Source organism: Hibiscus syriacus, unplaced genomic scaffold (assembly GCF_006381635.1).
Source record: "Hibiscus syriacus cultivar Baekdansim isolate YM2019G1 unplaced genomic scaffold, ASM638163v2 tig00110160_pilon, whole genome shotgun sequence".
Lineage (NCBI taxonomy): Eukaryota > Viridiplantae > Streptophyta > Magnoliopsida > Malvales > Malvaceae > Hibiscus > Hibiscus syriacus.
This window is the reverse complement of record NW_024062608.1, coordinates 4,814,544-4,826,979: the sequence shown is the minus strand read 5'-3', so window position 1 is coordinate 4,826,979 and position 12,436 is coordinate 4,814,544. Positions and strand designations below refer to the sequence as shown.

General features: G+C 35.1%; 1 pseudogene; it reads left to right on the top strand.

Moving 5' to 3' along the window:
- The first annotated feature begins 407 nt into the window (after positions 1-407).
- On the top strand, positions 408-8,234 carry LOC120216296 (annotated as a pseudogene).
- Positions 8,235-12,436: the final 4,202 nt, after the last annotated feature.

The following is a 12,436-nucleotide window of genomic DNA, read 5'->3' as shown; positions in this document are numbered from 1 at the left end:
AGCAAAATAAGGAAACCAAAAGATTCGATGCAATCGCCGTCGACCAAATCCAATCCCAAATGGACACTTCTTCTATTTCTAGAAAAAACCCTTCCTCTCTTGTTAAAGTCTTTACCTTTAACTCTTCATGCTAACACAAAGAAAACCCAGATCTCGTAACCGTCTATTTTTATTCATATAGGCCTTTGATTCACACTAAAAGCAGACCTCACTGTGGTCTTTGTTGTTGTCTCTTTTGTGTTGTTTGTTTTGAGCTTTCATAGAGTGTAAAAAAAAGGAAAAGTGGTGCAGTGATTGTGTAACAAAATGTTCCTTGAAAATTTTCTTTTATGATCGAATCTGAAGAGAATGATATTTGAGAAATCTTGATTTGGTGGTCAAATTGTGGAGGGTATTTGGTTTGTAAGATGCGACGGTGGGCCACTGATTACTGGCTCTCGATTCGAATGAGGTTTTCACATTGGATCTGTGCATTGCTTGGCTGTTTGTTGTCGTTTTATTGGTTTTGTTCTCAGTTCATCACAATCATAATAAAGATCGGGTCGAGCATCCTGTTCATGAGGAAGATTCAAGAATTGAGCGAGGTGTTCGTAAGAAGTTAAACTTTACTGAAGAAATACTGGGTGCTACGTCATTGATTCGGCAGTTGGCATAACAAATGACACTCGCCAAAGCTTATGTCATAATTGCAAAAGAGCACAATAACTTTTACCTTTCTTGGGAGCTAGGTTCGATGATTCGGAGTTGTCAGCTTTTGCTTTCTAAAGCTACAATGAGAGGGAGACCCATTACACTGGAGGAAGCGGAGCCAATAATTACCCGTCAATCATCTCTATTATATAAGGCACAAGATACTCATTATGACATTGCAACTACGATAGTGACGATGAAATCTCATATTCAAGCCATTGAAGAGCGAACCAATGCTGCAACTGCTCAGAGTACGGTTTTTGGACAATTGGTTGCCGAGGAATTTCCTAAGAGTCTTCATTGCCTAATTCTCAAGCTTTCCGTTGATTGGCATAAAAGGTTGCCCCTTCAAGACCTCGCAAACGAGCGGAGAAACTCTCATCGACTCATTGACAACAATCTTTATCATTTTTGCATATTTTCAAACAATGTCCTTGCTACCTCAATTGTCGTTAATTCTACGATTTCCAATGCTGATCATTCTAAGAAGATGGTTTTCCACATTATCACTAATGGGCTTACCTATGGAGCTATGCAAGCTTGGTTCCAAAGTAATGGCTTCAAGGGGGCCATGATAGAGGTGCAGAACATCGAGGAGTTACTTGGTTGAATGTTTCTTATGCTTCCATCATAAAACAACTACTTGATGTAGACTCACATGCCTATTATTTTAGGGAAAATCCAGATGTTGAGCCGAGATTACGGAACCCGAAATACATTGCCTTGTCAAATCACCTTCGGTTTTACATACAAGAGATCTATCATTAACTTGAGAAGATAGTATTTCTTGATGATGATGTTGTTGTGCAGAAAGATCTAATACCGCTTTTCTCACTGGATTTACATGGGAATGTAAATGGGGCAGTAGAGACTTGTCTCGAAGCATATCATCGTTATTACAAGTATCTGAACTTCTCATATCCCATCATCAGCTCGAAATTCAACCCGCAAGCATGTGGATGGGCGTTTGGCATGAACGTTTTCGATCTAGTTTGTAATACCCCCAACCCGTACCAGACCCGGATACGAGTCAGAGGTATTACATTGACTTTTAAAACACAACTCTTAACAAATAATAGCAAAATACTTGAACTTATATTAAGAAAATACGATAATATCCATATGGTAATATAAGTTTACCAAAATATTCAGAGCATACACAACTCAACCCTTTAATTACATGCCAACTTCCATTTACATAATGACCTACTTAAACTGATTAATACCCATTTAATACCTCTTAACCTTACAAATCCAATCATTAATACCGAATTCAAGAATCTTACTCAAATTTTAACATGTTCTAAATCTAGTTCTAACACTTCATATCATTTACTTCCACTCATGACAAGTCAAATTTAACTTCTAAATCCATTTATACATCCTTATTCAAGATTTCACTTATCCACTTCTTATCTTTAATCCTTCATAACTCACCAATCTTTGAGTTTCTATAATATTTTTCATCTCCATAATCTTTCCTAAAGCTTCATAAATCAAACTCATACTTTAATTTGAAGGATTAACCAAAAGAAATCAAACTTACCTTAGGTTTGGGTGCTTCACGTTGAAGAAGAAAATGAAGAAGAAATAAAAATCAAGAGTTATCTGGAAACTCTTGTTTCTTTCCCTTGGGTATTATAATACCCAATATCTAATATTTAATTATTACATTTGCTCAATGACCCTTTTACCCTTTTTAATTCTCATTCACTTATTAATTCATCCTACACCAACATCTTTTAATTAATTCTTTCACTTTTCAATTTATTTAATTTGATCACTAAAATTTTAAAATCTTATACTTTAATCACTAACCCGGTATTGAGGATGTTACAAATCTCTCCTCTTTAAGAAAATTCGTCCTCGAATTTTTATTGCACGAATAGATGGGGGTATTGATAACACATATCCTCTTCACGCTCCCACGTTGCTTCCTCTACTTTGTGATTCCTCCAAAGAACTTTGACCAACGAAACTGATTTATTCCTCAACTATTTAACTTCATAAGCCAATATTCTTACTGGTTCTTCTTCATAAGTCAGATCTGATTGAACCTCTACTTGTTCTGGTGCAACTATATGAGAGGGATCAGACCTATATCTTCGCAACATGGACACATGAAATACATTATGAATTTTCTCCATCTCCAGTGGCAAAGATAACTGATATGCCACTGGTCCTATCCTCTTAACAACTTCATATGGCCCGATGAATCTAGGACTTAACTTTCCTTTCCGACCAAATCGTAAGACTTTCTTCCAGGGAGATACTTTCAGAAACACTTTATCTCCAACTTCAAATTAAATCTCTTTTCTTTTAAGATCAGAATAGGACTTTTGCCGATCAGATGCCACTTTGAGGTTATGCTGAACTTCACGCACTTTCTCCTCCACATCTTGAATTAAATCTGGACCAAGTACACTTTGATCTTTGAGCTCATATCAGTTTAACGGAGTACGACATTTCCTCCCATATAATGCCTCATAAGGTGTCATTTTAATAATGGATTGATAACTATTGTTGTAAGCGAACTCCGCCAGTGGTAAATATTTCTCCCACGACCCTTTAAACTCAATAACACATGCTCGTAACATATCTTCCAATATTTGAATAGTTCTCTCTAATTGCCCATCTGTCTGAGGGTGAAAGGCCGTACTAAAGTTAAGGCGAGTTCCCAACGCTCCATGTAGGGATTTCTAAAATCTCGAAGTAAATCGAGGGTCTCGATCAGAAACTATAGAAACAGACACTCCATGCAATCTAATAATTTCTCTAATGTACAACTCCACATATTTTTCCATAGAGAAATTAGTTCTGACGGGAATGAAATACGCTGATTTGGTCAAAGGATCAACGATGACCCAAATTGAATCTCTTTTGTTCGGAGTCAAGGGTAACCCTGAAACAAAATCCATCATCACATTATCCCACTTCCATTAAGGAATGGAAAGGGGTTGTAATAATCCAGACGGAACTTGGTGCTTAGCTTTAACTTGTTGACATACCAAGCACTTAGACACAAATTCAGTGATACCTCTTTTCATTCCTGACCACCAATACCTATCCTTCAAATCCATGTACATCTTGGTTCCACCAGGATGCATCATCAATGGACTACAATGAGCCTCTGTCAATATTTCTTTCTTCAAATCCTCATTGTCCGGTATCACAAATTTTCCTTTATAAAACAAATTCCCATCCGACTTAACCTCAAAATCCTTAATCTCTTTATTCTTTACTTGCTCTATTTTTTTCAAACACATTTCATCTTTACTTTGTAATTCTCCAATTCGTTCCAACAATTCCGGTTTAAACTTTAGTTCCGCACATAGACCACCATCTCCAGTTAAAGATAATCTTACGTCCATAGCTCGTAAGGCTGCAAACGTTTTCCTGCTCAAGGCATCAGCTACCACGTTAGCCTTCCCAGGGTGATAATCAATTATCATATCATAATCTTTTAAGAATTCAACCCATCTCCTTTGCCTCAAATTAATTTATTTCTGAGTCATCAGGTATTTCAAGCTCTTATGATCCGTATACAAATAACATCGTTCTCCATACAGATAATGACGCCAAATCTTGAGAGCGAACACTACAACAGCCATTTCTAAATCATGGGTGGGGTAATTCTTTTCATGTGGTTTCAACTATCTCGATGCATACGCTACCACTTTCCCTTCTTGCATTAACACATACCCTAACCCATTATAGGACGCATCACTGAACACTATGAAATTTTTTCCAGTTTCAGGTTGAACTAAAACAGGAGCTTCTGTCAAAATTTCCTTTAAAACTTCAAAACTTTCTTGACATTCAGGAGTCCAACTAAACGGTACGTTCTTTCTCATTAGCTTTGTTAGAGGCAACACAATCATCGAAAAATTCTTAACGAATCTTCGATAATAACCGACAAGTCCAAGGAAACTCCGAACTTCAGACACATTCTTAGGAATTTCCCAATACATTATAGCTTTAATATTTTGAGGGTCCACCCTAATCCCATCTTCGAAGATCACATGCCCCAAGAAAATTACTTCATTTAACCAAAACTCACATTTGGACAATTTAGCATACAACTTCTTATCTCTTAAAATTTGCAAGATGATCCTCAGATGTGTGCTATGCTCTTCATAGGATTTCGAGTACACCAATATGTCATCAATGAAGACAACAACAAACTGGTCCAAGTAGGGCTAAAAGATCATATTCATAAGATCCATGAAAGCAACAGGTGCATTCGTTACTCCAAATGGCATTACAATGAATTCATAGTGACCATATATCGTTCTAAAAGTTGTCTTCAGAATGTCTTTCTCCTGAATCTTCAATTGGTGATAACCGGAACGTAAGTCAATCTTCGAGAATACCGAAGCTCCTTTTAACTGATCAAACAAATCGTCAATGCGTGGGAGATAATACTTATTCTTGATTGTCACCTTATTGAGCTGTTGATAGTCAATGCAGAGACGCATTGATCCATCCTTCTTTTTAACAAATAACATTGGAGCTCCCCAAGGTGATACTTGGTCGGATAAATCCCTTCTCTAGCAACTCTTATAATTGATTCTTTAACTCTTGCAGTTCTTTTAGAGACATTCGATAAGGTTCCATTGCAATCGGAGTTGTTCCCGGCATTATTTCAATTTGGAACTCTACCTCTCTACTTGGAGGTAATCCTGACAACTCAACAGGGAAAGCATCAGGGAACTCTCGAACTATTGGAATCTCCTCTAACTTTTTCTCTTGAGCTCTAGAATCTATCACATTTGCAAGAAAACCCTGACATCCTTATAGCAATAATTTCTTGATAGACATCACTGATATTACATTTACTAAGGGATTACACATTTCACTGATCACATTTATTTCTATTCCTTCTGGACTCTTCAGGTTTACCTTTTTCAATCTACAGTTGACATTCCCATAGTAATGAAACAACCAATCCATTCCCAAATTACTTTAAACTCGTCAAAGGGTAATTCTATCAGATTAGCAGGGAATTAAATTCCCTGAATTTTTATGGGACACCCCTTACAGACATTGTCCACCCGAGCACTATGCCCTAACGGATTAGTTACTATCATTACATTACTCGTAGCTTCTAAGGGAATTCTAAATTCTTTTACTAATTTACTGGTAATATAAGAATAATTAAACCCGAATCAATCAACACAATCACTAATTTATCATACAACTGAAAAGTACCTGCTATAATATCGGGATCATCACGCTCATCACTTGTCTTTAAATTGTATACCCGAGCAGTTGATCGAACTTCCGACTGCACAGAGGATTCAGACTGGTTCCTTCCTCTACCTCTTCCTCATCCTCTTTGTGAGGCAGAACCAACTCTTTCAAATGATGCAAGCTCACCAACTAATAACGGGAAGTCCTGGATAAAATGTCCAGCCTCTCTGCATTGGAAACAAGTCCCTGAAGCCATACGACATGCACCAAAAATGGTTTTTCCCACAATGCTGAAATTGTCTCGCTTGACCTTGAGTGGCTCTCCCAGTACCTGATCCCACTGACTGTGTCTGTCTAGGTCTCACTTGACTTGCTCCTCTAGCAGGGGATGCAAATGATTCTGATCTAGCTTGTGATCGAAATCCTGAATCTCTTCCTCTTTTTGGTGGTACTGAGCTGGAAGAAACACCCGTTCTCTTTGATGTCTGAACCCTTGAGTCCCCTAATCTTTCATTCTGAGCTCTTTCAAGAGTTTTTGCACGATTAATCACCTCTTGAAACGAGGACAAGTTTAATACTATCAACATTTCTTTAAGTCTAGGGCGCAAGCCCTCCACGAACCATTCAAAAGCATCTTTTTTAGTAGGCACAAGCTCAGCTGCAAACCTGATAAACTTATTGAACTCATATTCGTACTCATATATAGAGAGATTCATCTACTTCATATTCATAAACTCCTGCTTCATTTGCCGAATAAACTGATCTCCAATATACTTGTTTTTAAATTCTTCTATAAACAAAGACCAAGTCAACTGGTCGTTTGACATCCTCATGGTGACGTTCGTCCACCATATTCTCGCCTGACCCCTCAATAAAGATACAGCTCCATCTAACTTCTCCACTTCGGAACAGTGGAGACCATCTAGTAAGATTTTCAAATCATTCAACCAAAGATCAGCTGACACTGGACCTTCCTCAGCTTCTCCCTTAAATTCGGGAGCTCCTAAACCTCTCAACTCTTTTGCTACATTTATTCTTTGAGTTAGTGGATCAGAAGGTTGAAGACGCATCAGAATAGTGTCTAACGTTCTGAAGAATGTATCCTGATCTTGCACAGGCACTCCTTGAGATGCCTGTTCTTCACCTTGCCTTGCCAGGGTAGGTGAATTACTGCTTTCAGTAGGCCTATCTTCTCCCGCTTCACTTCGGGAGCTATTATGTCCGGACATCTAATAAAATAAACATATTGTTCTATTAGCAAAACAACATACTCATACTATACCAGATCAAAATTTCTCACTATATGTTGGCATGTATTCCACCTAAAGACCCTATAGACTCTGGTTTATGCCTAGAATCGGCTAAACCATAGATCTGATACCATTAAATATAACACCCCCAACCCGTACCCGACCCGGATACGAGTCAGAGGTATTATATTCACATTTAAAACACAACTCTGAACAAATAATAACAAAATACTTGAATTTATATTAAGAAAATACGATAATATCCATATGGTAATATAAGTTTACCAAAATATTCAGAGCATACACAACTCAACCCTTTAATTACATGCCAACTTCCATTTACATAACAAAATGACCTACTTAAGCTGATTAATACCCATTTAATACCTCTTAACCTTACAAATCCAATCATTAATACCGAATTCAAGAATCTTACTCAAATTTTAACATGTTCTAAATCTAGTTTTAACACTTCATATCATTTACTTCCACTCATGACAAGTTAAATTTAACTTCTAAATCCATTTATACATCCTTATTCAAGATTTCACTTATCCACTTCTTATCTTTAATCCTTCATAACTCACCAATCTTTGAGTTTCTATAATATTTTTCATCTCCATAATCTTTCCTAAAGCTTCATAAATCAAACCCATACTTTAATTTGAAGGATTAACCAAAAGAAATCAAACTTACCTTAGGTTTGGGTGCTTCACGTTGAAGAAGAAAATGAAGAAGAAAGAAGAATCAAGAGTTATTTGGAAACTCTTGTTTCTTTCCCTTGGGTATTATAATACCCAATATCTAATATTTAATTATTACCTTTGCTCAATGACCCTTTTACCCTTTTTAATTCTCATTCACTTATTAATTCATCCTACACCAACATATTTTAATTAATTCCTTCACTTTTCAATTTATTTAATTTGATCACTGAAATTTTAAAATCTTACACTTTAATCACTAACCGGGTATTGAGGATGTTACATAGTTGCCTGGAGGGAAGCTAATGTCACTGCAAGATACCATTACTGGCAAGAACAAAACACCGATAAGACACTTTAGAAACTCGAAACTCTCCCTATTGTCCTTCAACTATAATGGGTTTCTTTTTTTATTTCGTTTATTTTATTACCTTTAATTTTTTTTTTAATTTTTTTTTTATTTTATTTTTTCCATTTGATTTATTTAATATTTATTTCTTATTTCTTATCTAACATTTTTGACTTTTTAGGGGAATTTTTTAATCGATCAAAGGTAAGTAACTTGAATCGAGTTTTTAAATTTTAATTTTAATTTTTGCAATTAAGAAAACCGACAAATTAAACGGTATCGAAAGGGCAGTTCAAGGGTGCTAATCCTTCCTTAACTGTAACTGACTCCCGAATCTGACATATTTCTGGTAAAACACAGATCAGGTATGATGGTGTCCGATCAACCTAAATATTTTTAAAATGATCGGTGGCGACTCTAACCCATTTTTCAAGTCGAAGCCCAATTGTGGGCCCACCCGAAAGATGGCCATGACAGCTTAGCGACTCCATTAGGGACAGGTAAGTGAGTCAGACTGAAATTAATTTTCTGTTATCTTTTTGAGCAAAAATTACAAGTTTAAATTTTGATTTATTTATTTGATTCTTATTGTTTATATTTGATTATTTTTTCAGATAAATAGTTGTACTGACGTTTTTTTTCAATGATTTCAGATTTTTGAAAAAGTTTTCATCTCAGGCTCTATCCCGAGCTCCAAACCCTTTTAAGTGGGGGTGAAAATGACGCCTTCATGAGAATTTATTCTCCGCTTAGGCCTAGCAAGTAGCCTTCGGGATTCATATACCTTATGTATTCGTGTGAATTTAGTCACCATGCGGGCATAAGGGAATGCATCCTCTCGAGTTTAACGTAGTTCACATGAGCTTGTAATGGGCTTAGGGCTAATGGTCTGTGTAACATCCTAAAGATAAGGTTAGTGACTAAAATAAGAGTTTTTGAAATTTGGTGATTAATTTAGGAAAAATTGAAAAGTTTAGCGATTGAAAGTGAAATATTCTGGTATTGGATTAAATTATGATGAATTAAAGTATGAAGGGTAATGTGGTCTTTTCATGTAAATGATATTTATATCTTATTTTAAAGAGATAAACATATGGGTGAGGGGGTATCTGGAAGCTTATCTTCTTGTCGTCTTCTCCTTCTTCTTCTCCCCATAAGCCTCAATTAAAGGTGAGTTTAATTTCAGCTATTTAATTCTTGGATTTATAAGTTGGGTTTGATTATTTGGGTGTTATATAAGCTTAAGGAAAACTTATATAAGCTTAAATCATAGAAAGGAAATTTTATTAAGGGTTAAGAAATGAATTCTTGATATAAAGAGGTTTTTGAAGTTTTATTGATGAATTTGACTTGTCATTAGAATGATTAAGAATATTGAAGCATTATAAATGAATTTAGAACACGCGAAAAATTTGATGAAATTCTTTTATTCAAGAATTATGGTTAGTTATGAAAGATGATGAAGTGTTATAGTGTTCTAAGAGGGTTTACATATGTATAGATAAGTTCTAAGGCATAAGGAAAAGTTAACAAGTAGAATTTGGTGGCAATGGGTTAAATTTTCGAGTTTAAAAATGAAAATTTGGGCAAGGGGTATCGATACCTGTTGAGTGGGTACTGATACTATAAGGTCATTTATGAGGATTTGTTGCAGGGGGTATCTATACCTGTATGAACAATATCGATACCATATGGTAGAGGTATCGATACCTATGTGGAGGGTATTAATACCCGGGGAACTTCGAAGCTAATTTTGGTATCGGTACCTAGTATAGAGGTATCGATACCCTAGCATAGAGGTTCGGTACACTAAGGGTAATACCAATACTATTTAAGTTTAAAAAGTTAGAATTGGAGTTTTTTTGGTTTGCACTAATAGGAATCATATCAAGTAATTTGAATCTCGACGTTTATTAAGTTTCGTATTCATGTAGATATCGATCAGAAGCAAAGTTCGGATAGGCTGTCAGAGTAAGATTCGAGAGAGAGACCAAGAGCTTGGTATTGGCAAGTAACCAAGGAGAGTACATGTTATTAAGTGTAGTTAGATTATGGAATTAAGGCTTGCTAGGAGTCTAATTCTGATACTAGATTATATGAGTGCCTAAATGTAAGCATATAGTGATAGGATGTATAAAAATATATGAGTACATGCATATATTTAGATGTAAGTACATCTATATGTGTGTTAATCATGTGACAAGAAATTATGTGATTATAAAATATATGAATGCATACATATATGATAAGCCAAGTGACTTTGAACTATATGATATGTGATTAAGTTATTAAGAGACATAAGCTATGAGATATGTGACATATGAATCATATGGAAGTGATCTATGTGTAAGTGAACTACGTGACTATGTGAATGTATGATAATATAATAATAATGCCCATGTTATTTGTTATGAGAGCTAGGGGTATAGTTGGTATGCCAAGAGTTGAGGGTTCTACGTGGTCCTTCGAGACATATATGTAATTCTGTGGAACATATATATGGTACTTCGTTACACTTATTTGGTCCATTGTATTATGTATATGGTTCTTAAGGAGTGGTCCTTCGGGTCATAGCGGTCCTTCAGGACATAGTGGTCATTCGGGAAAAACTCTAAGTGCCCCTAGTGGGAATTATACGAGCTATGGTGACAACATATGTGCATAACCTCTATGTACTCACATACCTTATGTTCTCAGAAGTATACATGGGCTTTAAAGTGAATAAATAAATAAACTTGGATTGATACTTGTGTGCTTTATTGTGAACTGATATATTTGTTTTATGATATGTATAGAAATGATAAGTATATGTTTACATGCTAAAAAGGAATTAAAGATAATAATATAATTAATGTTTAAAATGTAAATGATGATCTATGTGTGCATATGAACATTGTGTTTCATGATATGTACATGCATTTGTTAAGTATTTATAGTTTCATTATTTATTTACATGTCTCACTAAGTCTATGACTTAGTGTGTGAGTGTTTTACACGTAGGATCCAGGAAGTGCTAAAAGAAGATAGGCAGTGGAGACAGCATAACTTCAACGAAGATCATATCAGAAAATGTACAGTAGATTTCCATTTTGTATTATATAGTGTTGGTTGTATTTCAGGGATTGAATTTGTTTAAGCTCTGAATAGTTTTGTAAACGTTTTAAATTGATATATGTAAATTATTTAGAATGTTTGCAATATCTTAAATTTCTATCTATTTTATATAAGAAAATGATTCAAAGAGTTGATGTGACATCTCAGACTTGTATTCGGGTCGAATACAAAAAATGTATTCAAGAAGGATAGAAAGAGTTGATCTAAGAGAAGAGTTCCCATTACCTGAGGTTTATGATGTATAGGAAGCTCAAGATATTCCACTAAAAAATGTAAGGCTCTGAAGAGCATGACCCAGAATCTGATAGATTCAAGGGCATGGATAATCGAAGAAGGATGAGGGCATTGGATTTACCATTTGCACTTAGAGCATTGTTTTGTTTAAAGGCATCTTTGATCTTTCATGTTTTCTTAATCTTTTAAACGATTGGATTTATGCTACCTTCTAAGGTGGAATAATTGAACAAATTTTAATCTTTAGTTCTTCGAATATCAAGTGAATTAAGGATTTTTTTTAATTCTTCAAGAATTATAGATTTTTGGCATATGACAAGATTAGACCTTTCTTATCTTGTCTAAAACCCAAAATAAAATACCTTGATTATTTACCCAAAATAACTCATGGTCATTACCAAAAGATCAAATTTTGACATTACCACCCTTTAAAACTTTTGAACATTGCTTTTATCTTTTAGATACACAAAGAGTCTTACCCATACCTTTCTTCGAGTCAATAAAGTCATACCATTGTCATTTTAGACTCAAAATTGACATTTTTATACCATTAAAACATAAGGCATTGAGTTGTTCATTTTAACATGAGCATTCTTCTAAGACACAACTTAGGGCATCTCGTAGGGAACCTGAACATTGAGAAATGTTAGGAGTAAGAAGCAGAAATAAGAATTCATTTGAAATAATTCTATCATGCATTAATTACATTGTTTTCATGTGAATAAAATTAATCCTGAAAATCTATCCCCCTGGGGATACCTATTCTGTAAGGACTTTTGTGTATGAGATGATGAACAACTTTGTTTCATTTATTCATATATGTATATGTATATATATATCCCTTGTTGTCCTCTTTTGAGCCTATAGTATTTTTTCCTCTGATTCAACCCTAACCGAGGATC